General features: G+C 44.5%; 1 long non-coding RNA gene across 1 annotated transcript; it reads left to right on the top strand.

The window, feature by feature from the left end:
* The first annotated feature begins 509 nt into the window (after window positions 1-509).
* On the top strand, window positions 510-6,828 carry LOC122185045. Its single transcript, XR_006180709.1, has 3 exons — window positions 510-1,581; window positions 2,033-2,132; window positions 6,724-6,828. It is a non-coding gene; the product is annotated as an uncharacterized LOC122185045 (long non-coding RNA).
* Window positions 6,829-9,701: the final 2,873 nt, after the last annotated feature.

The following is a 9,701-nucleotide window of genomic DNA, read 5'->3' as shown; positions in this document are numbered from 1 at the left end:
GACAGGAGAGTTGGGATTAGGCAGTTTAGGGTGAGGAGGAGATGGTAGTTCCAAGATGGGGATGAGACTCATCTAGATTTGTTTTTCCCAGAGATAGAAAGAAATCACACACTTTTTTTTCCTTTTCTTTTTTTTTTTTTTTTTTTTTTCTGAGGGTCTTAATGATGTTTAGCCTTCAAGCTTCACAAAATGTCACCCATCAGGTGCCCCAGAGATCAGAGGCACCCACCTAGCAGCTTGTGCTGCTGTCCCTCAGCTTTGCTGTGAGAGGGGCAAATGCATGGAAGGATTACGGACATCCAGAAAAGAAGAGCAGACAAAACCATGGAAAAAAAATCATCAAGATTTATTAACCAAGAGATCCCTCCCTTCAAGTGGGAAAATACCAGGCAGAGCACAGAGCACAGCAGCCTCCATTCCCTCACCCTTTTTGTGCCCTTTCCTTGCTGCTGTTACAACGGGACAGCAGGCTGGATGGATGCTTGACTTTGCTCACTGCAAATGTTCTTCTCCTCTTTGAACCTCAAAGGTAAAAATAGTTAGAGATCTCTGACTTGATTCAAGTGTCTTTCAGATGGGAAAAGCTTTCAATTGCTTCCAGCCTGGGGCCAGAGCAGTACCAGTGACCATGAAATGGAAGGCTCTGCATCCTGTATTAACCAGTCACAGCAGTCTTGTTCTCTCTTCTTTGCCTCGCCTTGCCTTTGCTTTTTTCATCCTCTAATGAAGCACAAGTATCCGGAAGGAATGCATGCTAGGGGTGACAGGGAAATGTCCTTCTGATCTCTCCTCTTGAAGGAAGATTTGGAACATTTTAATAAAGTGGATTAAGAACTTGGACACAAAAAATAACCTGTTTCCCCATGATGGGTGCTTTAATCTTCTCCCTGAGCTGCTGACAAAAGCTTTCCTTAAAGAAGCCTCCTGAGCACAAAAGGGAGAATAAAAGAATGGGAGAATAGACAAAGAGCTGCAAGATGTTTAAAGGCACCCCCAAAAAATGAAGCTGCTTGGGTGCTAATTGTATTCACTATTCCCAGAGCCTGTTTTCCTCTTACACTTCCGATTTTGGATCAATGCTAGAGACTGCAAAACTAACCCAAGGAAGGAAAAAGCCTTTGATTAGACAATCTGAGTGATAAAGAAACGTATTGAACAGAAAGCACTGTCAATGAGCTACTCAATGCAACAATTAGAAGGTGAAACTTTTTCTTTCCCTTTCTAAGCAAGACACACCGATGCTCTGCTGAAAGGAGGTGGGTGGGAGGAATTTTTCTTGTTTTGGTGCCCAATCCAATTGTCTCCTGGACCTTTTTCATTCACATCACCCAATGCAGACTATCTGACATTTGAAGGGACACTCCTGGTGTTTCCAGTAACAAGCTTTCTGTGACAATAAATGAATAAAGAGGTGAAGAAAAATGTTATCTGTGCAGCTGTCCCTGGAATGTTTCTGTTTGAAGAGTCTTTCCAACACTGATGGTCATACAGCTGAAGTTTTGCTCTGATGGGGAATCCCACTGTTCCATGAGCATGACGTGAGAATAAAACCTGAGTTGGTTGGTTCAAAGTGCCAATATGGTAAGTTCATTTATTTTTTTCCTGTCTTTGTGGCCAGATTACTATTATAAAACTGAATATTTTAAATAATAAAAATAATTTCTCCCTCCCCAGATAAGGTGTTTTCAAGCATGGGAGTATCTAAATCAGGCATTTGGTCTGATTTTTGACTGGTCCTGTGCGGAGCCAGGAGTTGGACTCATGACCCTTACTCTCTTCCAACTTGGGATATTTTATGATTATATGATAAATGTGGGGTGGTTCAATAGGTGACTCTGAGCTACTCCATGGGAACCAGTGGCCGGGGAAAAGAGAACACAGTTAACATCCCTTTGGAATGATTGTCAAATTACATCCTCTGTGAGTCTATGCAGACTCTTGACTGCCCCAGTCCTGCAGCACTGACAACAGCGTCAGTCTCTTGGACTTCATTTTGAGCTGATTTTCTTCAAGAACATGGTTTCTCTTTCAGCCTGGACTGTACCTACTCCAATCCAGGACAGACCCTGATCTGCTTTTGCTGTGGTTCTGCAGAGGCAAAAGATACCACCCTAGGCTCTCTTGAAACATAGGTAAGAAGGTAAGAGTGAACCAAATCTTATGCCCACCAGGCAGCCACAGATATCAAAACAGCATGAGTCCCAAGGGTAGCTTATTTATTCCTTGACTTAAGCTTGTCTTTGCTGCCTAGATCTCACAGTAAGAGAGGAACTGAAGAGTTTCTGCACCTCTCCCCCTTGCAGTTTCAGGTGTGTCTACAGCCATTTACAGCCAGAGGTCACAGTTGCTGGGTTCACATTTCATCTGTGTCTACTTTTGTAAGATGAACTCTCTCATTTTTGCCCCCTCACCTCTAAGAGGCTGAAGTCATCCTCTACAGTCCCCAAGAGCATTTTGTTTTCTGGTTCTCTCTGTAAGCATCAGTTGCCTGCAAAGAGCTGGGGCAAGTTCTTTGGGTTATGGTTAAGCTCCATTGCTCTCTCATGCCCTACCATGCAAAAATTCACACAGACTTGTCCATGCTGCTGCTTTCCTTCTTCTGCTGCATAAAAGGGGAAAGAAAACCAAACAAAGCGGAGATAAAACCCCAGCATGTTGTACAGATTAGAAGCAAAAGAAAAAATAGGGACATGGAGAAGAGGGCTGGTAGGGAGAGCCCTCAGCTGACCCTGCAAGGGGCTCCCTATTCACATCTTTCACTACATCTTCTTCCCTCCAATAAAAACTGCTAATCCTGAGCATCACCCAGTATCACTGCGCTTCATTCCTGTATGTTGCCCATAGTCTCCCTTTAGTCCATGAGTTCTCTATGGGGCAGCCAACCCACACCTTCCTCCCACAGCACCCTAGTTTGGTGCCCATAGCACATATTCACAAACTATTCATTATCTTTTTTTTAAAATACTATTTCCTCTTTTCTATACACCCTTGCTACTACCCTGCCTCTCCCCATCCTTCTTTCTGTGCACCATCTTGCCCAAGATTGTCCTTTTGGAGAGGGAGGGCCCTATTTTTTTTCTGATTTGTGGAAAAAGAATGAGTACAGGAGCTCTGTGAGTTTTGTTTTCAAGCACACATTTTGTTTTGATAAACTGCGTTGTTTTGTCTATAGAAAAGTATTAACTGCTTACATCTATTTTCTCAAAGACCGCACATGAATATTAAAAGGGATTTATTCCTACAATGGCTTCGGGCAGTTGAGTAATCCATTATAGGCTGTCATATCACACTGTGGTAATGTAAAAAGCTGGGAGTTCCTCCAATAATATTTATTAGCAATACAGGCACATTTTCACTTTACAGGTTTTTTTCTCCCTTCATGTGATAAGTTCACATATAAAAATATTCATTAGTTTCTTTAAGCTGTTGCTTGATTTTAATTATGACGGTGATAATGATGATTTAAAAGAGTAACTGAATTTCACGCAAGTGATAGTGACCTGGTTTATTACATTTATTTCAATATATACTGGGATGCTTAATTTAAGGCCCGCAGGCCACCTGGACAGTTCATTTGGCTTTTATTTCCCTCCCTCCCTCCTTGGTGTTTCATGTGGGTACAGCAGCACAGGAGCACTATGAATGTACTACTGCAGTGCCCACAGTCCTGCTTTGGGCACGGAGCAGAGGGGGTTAGGAAGGTGGGAAAAGGCTTATCTCCTTCACCAAACTCATAACCTCATCATGTGTCCCTTCAACACTTGTCCTTGCAAGTCAGCTGATATGTAGCCATTTTGGTTGCTTTTTGTTTGACTTTTTTCCACAGATTCTGACCTCTTTCGATGTTAGCTGGAGTTTTTGATTGCATGTAAGACTTCGAAGGTGTTGTCTGTTCTTCACATGGGGTTGGAGCTCAGCAGCCGTTTCTGTTCTCAGCTCCAAGACCCAGCAGAACCTCCCGCTGTGTTACTCACTTGATGAGTGAACTCCCATCAAGGTGCTAACCCTTGAGATGAGCTCTCTGAATAGCTTCATTATTTCCCTGTGGAGTCAGCCAGGAATCAAGCAAGGACACCAAGTGCAGTGACGCTGATGCTCATTCTACTGGGACCGAAGCCAAGAGCAGCTCCTTATTCCACAGAAGTTGTTGAGTTGAGTTGTTGAGTGTTGCTGAAGGATGACAAATAGTGGTCAACAGTGCACTGACCTTCCTCTGAAATCATGATCCCAAGGCAAAGAGCTCCATTTATCCAGAGCGCACTAGTGCCAGTTGGTTATTCTGCATCGCCTTCAATCAAATCTTGCTAGAAGAGCACCTCCTAGTGATTTTGCTGCCTTGGATGGATGCAGGCATGCAGAGAAAACACTTGCCTTTGTCTCACAAGATGTGAGCAGAGCCTGACCTGCTGATGAATACATCCTCAAGATAGAGTGTGTAAGAAGTCCACATTATTCTATTTGACAGGCTGTACAGGCTGTCATGACTTTGAAAGTACCCTATGGGATGAAAGGTTTTCTCCAGAAAATCTTGGCTGAGAGGTGTTAAAAGGCAGATGGGTAATCTAAAATAGCTTTGGCAAGTATAAGCAAGGTGATTGCATGTAGGGCTGGTTAGTCCCCATGGATCACCTAGGGCTTTGTAATTCCTGCAGAGTTCTGCAAGAAGAGAAGATTTTTACTGTGTGTGTGGAGTGAGGATGCAGAGGCCAAAGAATGGGGGAAAAGAAGTTTAGGAGCATCACTACTGTCCTCTACTTTACCCCCAATTGATTTCACCCGTTTCCTTCAATTCACAGCTTTCTTTTTCATTTACCTCCAGGTGTAAAACCTCTCCTCTCCCCTCTGTTGTCACTTCCCTGTTTTGTGGGTAAAAATCTGTGTTCTGAGGTGCTAGAACAAGTCAGCTTTTGTTTATGCATGGCCACATGCGGGATCAATATCTGCAGGTGTGTGAATTGTGCATGCATGTGGATGCAGGTGGTCCGTGATGTGCACGGATGGGAGCATGCACTAAAACAGCAGGGCTTGCCTCCATGCTCCCTTTGTAACTCATTCTTCAGCCAAAACTCCCTGACCTATACTTGTGACATAATGATAATCTCCACAAGAGCCTATTACGATTATATAAATAAACCCTTTCAACATTATTACACTGCACAGAGGAGAAACAGAAAGTGATGAACCATAGAGGACTAGGGGGAAGAAATAGTTGTGCAAACAGTCAAAGATATCTAACTGATCATAAAGGGAGTAATGATCCTAAATTGTCTGCAAACAAGCAGGATATTCTTTAAGATACCTTATTTGTTAATATTAATCAGGAAGATGATTTCCCAGCTAGTCTCTGGATAGAGTTCTCTTGACGAAGCATGTTATAGGCCAAATGGTAGTGTTCAGACTTGCAGATCACAGCCAGGCTTAACTTTTCTTACTAGGTGGATACCAAGAACTACTCAGAGCTGGTGGTCAAGGCATCGGTTTCCCTGCCTTTTAAAAAGTACTTATTTGCCAGAATGCCTTGGCTTTGGATTAACTGTTTTAACTCAGTATTGAAGTGTGACCAGCTTGCGTGGACTGGATGGTATGGAAAAGACTTTTTTCCACAGGTTGTCTTTGAAATCCATGCTCTGTTCTCTGGTTGAGGTCCTACAGTGGGGCCTATCTGTGGGCTTTTTGAAGATCAGGGCTGTGTAACACATCAGAGAGTGCTTGGGAGAGGCAGGAGAGAAGTGGACAGCTTCCATGTATCCTCTCTCTTCAAAGTGAAATGAAATTCTGCCTCCCAGAAGGAGTCTGTTACCAGCTCCCCTGATTCTGATGCCCTCCATGTGCTCTCTGTTATTTGCACTGGCCTCCAGTGCCTGCTGTGTGAAGCTCTGTGCCATGTTTTGCTGCTTTGTGGCCAGCAACAATGAGTGACCAAGGCCAGCCGGTCCTGCTTCCTGCCCCTGCCACTGAGCTGCTTCTGGAATCTAAGTGGAATCAGTATACAACAGCGCACAGCTTTATTAAACACATCTATTCTCTCTGGATGGCTGCAGAAGGCTTCATTCTCCCTCCCTATATGTAAGACTTGGCATGGATTTTTTTATTCTTTCCTCACCCCACTAATGTGGCACTCACTGTGGTTCTCCTGAAGTTCCAGACCGAGATATAAGGTGTTTGTTTGGTAACATGGTATAATCCTGACTTGAACTGGCCAAAACAGCAGCTCAGCTGCTTGCCCCACACCAGCACGCTTGTCCTCAGCAGCAGGCATTTTCCCCAGGACTAGTTGGAAAACCAAGACCTCGTGCCTGGATGCCATGGTAGATGCAAACCTGGAGGCATTAGGTTGCAAGAGAAGCAGCCGAGTGAGAAAGCTGTTCCCTGAGCCAGCCACAAAGGGCTCATTAGCCAGCAGCTATTTAGGCAGTGGCACTGCAGCAACTCTCTGCTGGAAAAAGCTGATTTGTGGCGGTTTCCTCTCCACACCAAGTGTGCACTGATCAGGAATATAAATACCGTTAATCCCCAGCGTTAATACCAGCAGCTTTGATCATCTTTCCCCATTATCACTCCCTTGCTGTTAATAAAAGTGATAACCATGGGGGAGAAGGGAATGGGGACTGGACTAATCAGTTTGCAGTTGGCGATGCTGTAAGTAAACTGTCAGGTCTGGAGATTAGGGATCTGAGGAAACCCTGGGGAGATGGTGTTAAATAAACACTTTTGTTCATGCAGGTTGGGAAAACGAGACACCCAAGGCAACCTGGCCTCAGTGACAGTGCCTCTGGACATCAAGGGGGAGCTCAGGAACAAATTTCTGCAAGGAACTTTCTACAACTTTCTAAGGTATGCTTTTCTTCCTGTTTTCCAACCAGTTACAGTGATTTACGGGCTCCTGCTCCTTCTTCGTCCTCCTTCTCTGGAAGAGGCTGACCAGGGAATTTCTGGATACCCCATCCCTGGAGGTGTTCAAGGCCAGGTAGCATGGAGACAACCTGATTTAGTGTCTGATTTAGAGATTGGCAACCCTGCCCATTGCAGGGGAGTTGGAACTAGATTATCTTTAATGTCCCTTTCAATCCAAGCCATTCTATGATTCTATGATTCTCTCACTAGTTACTTAGTGGCTGGCCTGATGTCTCACCTATGAAAATTATCCACAAGCTTTGGAAAGATTTTTCTTGGGTGAAGAGCAGAGAGAGTATATTTCCCTGCACAGTTCCTTGCTGATAGCTAAGACAAACTGGGCAGAACAGATCAAGATTGATAGTATTTGCTTGTGATGGTTTCCTGATGGCATTTTGTGGAAGAATGGAGGGATAACTAATTTGCTCACTAGAACCCTAGTTTACCTTCGAAAAACGTAATTGAGTCTATTGCCTTCATATTCAAAAGATAAATGTGCCTTGAGAATGGCCAATTGGGTCTGATTGTGTCTGCAGAGTCTGAGAATAAAGAAAAGCATGTGCATCACTAGCGCATAAGTTACAAACTCTCTTGATATGCACTTAGGTGGCCCCATTATTAACCAGCACTGCAGAACTTAAAGGGCAGGGATGCCCCTAACGTGAAAGCACAAAAGGATCTATTGGAAATAGCTGGTCTGGTCTGGAGGAGGGAATAACACACGTGGTAAATCTGGATATAGAATCATAGAATCATTAAGGTTGGAAAAGACTACTAAGATCATCCAGTGCAACCATCAACCAATTATCACTGTGCACAGAGCAGAACCTGGGGGGGTACCAACAACTTTTGTTTTGGGACTGATTGTTGTTGACAGCAAAGCTGGGAGAGGAAACCAGGAGCGCTTAAACTCTGTAAGAGGAGCAGAGTGGGGAGGCATAGCTCTTGCTTTTTGCACTGGCTGCTTGGGCTGATAACAGCCAGTGGAAGCAGGGCTGAGTACAAGACAGACAGTGGCTCTGTTCTGTAATTGCAGTGTGAGGCTGTGAATAAACAGTGTCCCACAAGTGGGGGAAGCCTTTCCTGTGCCCATCTATCAGAGCAACACCCACAGTTGGATCAAGGCACCAGCTGGAGCCCAGTGCTCCCATTCCTGTCTGCCACTTGCTCAGCCCCATCCACCAAGAGCCCTTCCCCACTGTATTATTTTCACAGTTTCTTATTTTGTAGTGGCATCCAGCCCAGAGCTTTCACAGGAAAGGGCAAATGGTCGGGGACTCATTTTAACAGCAAAAGGGAACTTGCAAGAGCTTCACAAACTTCTGGATGGGGCCAGAAGGTCTATTTTTCTGTGGCAGCTGGTCAGAGATAGCGAGAGCAAGATTCGCCTGAACCTTTGATAATTAAACTCTCAGCTGCCGAAGAGCTGGCTGCCTGGCTGCCAGATAAATGCTGTTTCCCTCGAATTAGTGTGGAGCCAAAGTGACATCCAATGGCTGGTTAGGCTCATCAAACTGGCTGTTCTCTACAGCTATCCCAAGGGATAGAGCCCAGGCGGCCATTTGCCAATGGAAAAAGGCAAGTACAAATGCCGGGCACGTATCATCCTGCTGAATTTATCACATCTGCAGTTCAGGTACTTTTAGACTTCCTGATGTCATAATACTCCTTTATACAAGAGCTTTCAGGGAAAGCTCCCAAATATGCATTAGACGGAGATGTAATAAGACAGGTCCTGTATATTAAACAGCTACTGCCAGCTCAAATTGAGTCCCAAATTTAGGGTTGAAATGAATGAACTATTACAAAGCCTGACAACATCAGAAATATTCTTGCGCTATTTATTTTTTGGACAGGAGTTGGAAGAAAAATGGTGGGGGTGTCATTTCTGTAGGGGAAGGGTAGTGCCACCTGCAGGGCCCTCAGACAGGGCTGGGAAGTGACAATCCGAGAGCCAAGCACTGATAAACTTGTGCCTAATGGTGAGCCTCATCCCCCAAGTAGAGAGAAATTGAAAATGCAAACAATGAGGTAGAAAGAGTGGAGAACAAATTGGATTTCAAAAATTCTTCCTGTTTCAGTCATCTCAGGTACTGCTGGATTTCAAATCCCAGAAGTGTGGTGGTGGTTTTTAAGCTGACAGTGTTCCCTGTGCTCCAGCTGAATGTGTCAGGACAGAGAATTATTATTACAAAGGCACAGAAGGAAAGGATGCAGTTTGTTAGGTGCCAAGCAGTGTCCCTGCCTGCTAAGAAACAGCAATGCTAAGACAGAATAAAGAGCAATGTTAAAACAAGGCTAAAGTGCTGCCTTGCCAAAGGTGACACTAGGAAACAGATATAAACACCAGCAGTGTACTGGGAGGGCAGCAGAGCTTTATTGTTCTTGGTTAGCCATTTTTTTTTTTAAATACATAATTTCCCTGAGCAAATGCAGGGTGACTGACTTCTTCCTTCTGTAGAATGTTTCCTTGCTCAATCCTAATCCTGTATATCTTGAAAGTCTCTGACATGGGTGAACAGGTGAGAATTGTGGTGAGAGCTAGGGAGCTGAGCTGTGTGTGGCTTGGCTCAGCTCTGCACTGGTGCTGAGCAATGAAGCAGGCTGGGTGGGCTGCCTGGAGATGGTTCCTCTCTGTAGTTATTGAACACCTACTCACCAGGGTTGAGTGATTACCTGGCATTTAATTATTAAGTATCAGTAAATCAGCTGGAAGTGTGCCTGCCTGATGCCTGGTGGATGTGAGTGGTGAGGGCTGTGCTCAGAGCCCACACACTGAGCAAGAAGGCTGTGCATTGGGCAGATTA

This window comes from Lagopus leucura, unplaced genomic scaffold (assembly GCF_019238085.1).
Source record: "Lagopus leucura isolate 7727_CA_CO unplaced genomic scaffold, USGS_WTPT01 Super-Scaffold_100026, whole genome shotgun sequence".
Lineage (NCBI taxonomy): Eukaryota > Metazoa > Chordata > Aves > Galliformes > Phasianidae > Lagopus > Lagopus leucura.
Note: the sequence above shows the minus strand (reverse complement) of the source record. Positions and strands in the feature narration are given on the sequence as shown.